The sequence below is a fragment of the Pinus tabuliformis genome, chromosome 2_2 (genome assembly GCF_031772625.1).
Source record: "Pinus tabuliformis cultivar Carrire ecotype Pingquan chromosome 2_2, CPIR1, whole genome shotgun sequence".
NCBI lineage: Eukaryota > Viridiplantae > Streptophyta > Pinopsida > Pinales > Pinaceae > Pinus > Pinus tabuliformis.
Genome location: NC_142300.1, coordinates 1,121,836,310 through 1,121,840,395, shown reverse-complemented (window position 1 = coordinate 1,121,840,395; position 4,086 = coordinate 1,121,836,310). Strand labels below are relative to the sequence as shown.

At 39.7% G+C, this 4,086-nt stretch overlaps 1 pseudogene; it reads right to left on the bottom strand.

The window, feature by feature from the left end:
* Positions 1-676: 676 nt before the first annotated feature.
* LOC149197336 (biotin synthase, mitochondrial pseudogene) lies at positions 677-1,753 on the bottom strand (annotated as a pseudogene).
* Between the last annotated feature and the right edge of the window lie 2,333 nt (positions 1,754-4,086).

The window sequence follows — 4,086 nt, the reverse complement described above, 5'->3', positions numbered from 1 at the left end:
CTCAACCAAAGGAGAAATTATCTCAACCAAAAGTGTCTAAGATAGCACGCACTATCTTGAGAACATTATCTCTCATCTATTTATTTGTAACACTATATTCAATTATTTGAATGAATAATGCATGAGAATGAGTGAGAATACCTGAGGAAGCATGAGGATTCAGCCTTTTTCCGCCAATATTTTGTCTCTGGTTTTTATATGTGTTTTTATGTAATCTGTTGGAGTTTATTTCATTTTCAATATGTGGTATTGGAGCTACAAGACCGAGGGACTTGTATGCTGGTTTGAAAGGCGTGACTGATGCAAAGTCGTCGTGTGCTACCAGACCGAGGGACCTGTACACTGATTTGAAAAGCATGACTGACGTGAAGCTGTCACGTGGTTTGGAGGGCCAATCGCGCCGACTTAGCCGTGGATCTAATGCTAACTGCTTCGATCAAGTCTGCGGTGGAGTAATATTAGTGGTAGCCCGGTGTAGACGAGGTGAAGGAGAATAGATCTGGAAACTGTGAGGAGCTCAGACAGCCTCGAGTGAATGTCGTCTCTAAGAGAGAAGCATGAAGCTTCAGCCTTTTTCCACCCATATTTTGTGTAGTTTTTATGTGTGCTTAATCTTTTGTCTGAGTTAATCTCATTTTCAATATGTGGTATCAGAGCAGGTTGATAATCAAGCATGTCAAATAAGCTTGGTGCGGTAATGAGAATCATTGGTGTTATATGATCGCTGAATAAGCCACAGATGTTGCTTCTGCGCGTCAAGAGAGAAACGAACCCGCCCAGCAGATAATCGAACCATGGCCTTTGGCATCACAATTCGTGTTGTTGCTATCATGTGAATCATTTCCCATATTTCAACTGGCTTTTCATTTTCAAGAGGTGTGCCTTTGACTGCCAGTAAAGCATTTATAGGAACACTCTCTGGATGCTCAGGAAGTGTTTCCAAGGTGTGTAGCAATCCAACACGATCTTCTACTTGTTCCCCTAGTCCTATTATTCCTCCTGAGCAGACACTGATTCCTGCTTCACGAACAAATTCAAGAGTTTTTCATCATAAGACCTGGTTGTTATAATGCTGGGGTAAAATTCCCTGGATGTATCTAAGTTATGGTTATAAGCTGTAAGGCCAGCCTTTTTGAGGTCCTCAGCTTGTTGCTTCTCCAACATACCCAAAGTGCAGCATACTTCCATTCCCAAGCCCCTGATTTCTTTCACATAGTCCAGAATTTGATTCAAGTTTGTCTTCCGACCCACGGTATTCCGCCATGCAGCACCCATGGAGAAATGTGTGTTGCCTGCCTCTTTTGCCTTTTTTGCTGACTCAATCACCGCATCTTTATTCATGAGCTTTTGGCCTTTCACCCCAGTGTCATATCGAGATGACTGGAGACAATATGCACAATCTTCAGAACAGCCTCCTGTCTTGATAGAAAGAAGAGTGCATTGTTGTACCTCTCTATATTTGTGGGCATGTCTGTGCACCTGAGCTCCGTGGAAGAGAAGGTCCATGATAGGAGAGTCGTACACGGCCTGAATTTCTGGTTTTGTCCAGTCATTTCTGGGACCGTTTCTGATGGCCTTTTCTGCCTCGGCGCTCGCTGGTGATGACAAATTATGTAATTCAGAAGCAGCGGAAGCACCGGAATCAGCACATGCCACTGTGGATGTATGGCGACATAGAGATGATGAAATCGGACGGAACCTCAGAAATGCCTTCATCAGGGCCATTTGTGCCACAATGCCGGCTGTGCTGAGGCTCGATTATTCTTAAAGGGGAAAATTTCATCATCTACAAACCTGGATTATTCTCGCAAGTTTAAAGACAAAAATTGTTAATTCTAGACCAGCAATTGATTAGTTTGGTGGCTGAATATTACACCTGTTGGTTAACGGTTGAGATCTTCATATTTGGAGGACCGAATTCCTTTTCTGAAGAAGGCAAGTTTATCATTTATACGCCTAATTCTTCTCTTCATAACTGAAGGTTGAGCTTGACATATTTATGGGTAAGTTTCTTGGCCGAGTTCTGCTCTTGGTGTGGCTACTGTAGTGTCCTGAGCGTTTGTTTGTGCATTGAGCCAGCGTGGAATATGGTTAAGTGATATTTCAACAAGTGATAAATTATTTTTTATTTTTGGGAGTAATAAGGTGATAAAGTGTGATTTTTAGGAGAGATAAGGAGTGGATAAAATCATTTATTTGTAATGGAGAGATAAGGTAAATTTTATTTTGTAATTTTGGAGCAATAAGTGTGCATTTTTTAAGTGTGGAGTGACAAGTGAGATTCTTTTATAAAGTAAGGGATTATTTCCCTGTAATGAAGTGATAAGGATTGAGTTTTCTTTCTCTGTAGGTTTGAAGTGATCGGATTTTCAAAGCAAAGCTCATTGATGTAGGAGGTTGTGTTAGGTCTTTGAACGCATTTTCTTCCAAAATTGTGAGTGTCAAATTCTCATTGTTTGAGAAAGCGCTTCAGTGGCAATGTTGTAAAAGATGAAAGATTGATGACCTTATTACTTAATAAAGACATATTATTTGTGGTGATTGTGTCCTAGATCTGCCCAAAATTGAATAAGGGGATCTTAGGTACACGAAGAGTGTGTTGATGATGGTGCATGCTTCTTGTTGTTGCTTATGATTTCTGTCTAGTTTTGACACATAAATGATTTCATTTAACACACATAAAGTTCAATGCAAGCAAGCACAACACCTGTAATGAAATAACTGCAAGGAAGGATAATTAAGCTCCACACATACAACAACTCATCAAAGTTTTCAACATCGGCATTATACCTCAACAAACAATTTCACTCAATACAATCAAGTTCATGAATCTGCAGACTCCAGCATTTCAAAGCAATGTCTACATCACTACAATCAAGTTAATGAATCTGTAAACTTCAACGTTTGAGAGAACATTCTACATCAACATTATTGAACTTGTAACCAAACTCAAATTACATTGAATTGTAAGGGTGCATTCTCGGTTGAAACCGACACCCAAGTCTTGAATTGAGTCAAATTGAATTCATTGTAGTGAATCATTGAAATCATTGTAAGCTTTTATGGGTGCATTTTCGACAGTGTTCGACACCCTTCCTTTAAAGCACAATCAAGTGAGTCCATGAGTTTTAACTCCAAATGAAACAAACAGCAAGTTCACATCTCCTACAAGCGAGCGTGAGTATTCATTCAAGAAATTTGCGTCAAAATAGTACAAAGTTCAAACCTTCAAGCGAGCCAGAGTGAAGTTCATTACAGCAACCATCAAAGAAACCAAGCAAGTTCTACTCTAACACCATTCATGCAAATACGATCATCATCAAGCGAGCATGAATTCCAGAGTTTAAGCAAGAAAGTTCTACAACTCTAGCAAGTGTTGCCAGCAAGTACAATCAGCAACAAATCAATCGAACGTGCCATTCAAGTCCCATAACAAGTGAACCTGTCATTCAAGTAACAAAATCAAGTGAAACAGTTCAAAGCACGACATCTACGACAAGAGAGCCTGACTTCAAGTGAGCAAGTTCAGATGGCGCAACATATTCAGTGGTTAAACATTCTTCATAGTATCATCTCCAGTGATGAAGACATGGTGCAAATCAGCAAAGAAACTCTTGCTGATCTTTCACAGCATCTACAAAAAACACATGAAACCATTGAGTTTCTTCAAATAGAGTCGCAACTACAAAGAGATGAGCTGCAACAAAAGAGTGCTTCTTCCAAGTCATTCAACCATACAGATGAAGATAATGATGTTGATTCCAAATCACTCATCCAAACAACTTCAAGTGTCGAAGTTGTTCATGATCAAAATCAAATTTCTTCCAAACCCATCATCAAGCCCTGGGAAGAGATTCAAAATAATAAGAATCGACGAGGCTTAGGATATGTCACTGATGACACCAACTTACATATCCCAGATTATTCCAAGCCAATTAAGTTTGTGAGTGCAGGATTTCTTGAACAACTCATCTCAGAAGGTTCTGAGAAAATTGCAGTCAAACAGAATTGCACGCAACCTGAAGTTGAAGTCCAACCGAAATGTTCTCATTGTCAAAGAACTGGTCATATGGAAGATCAGTGTTT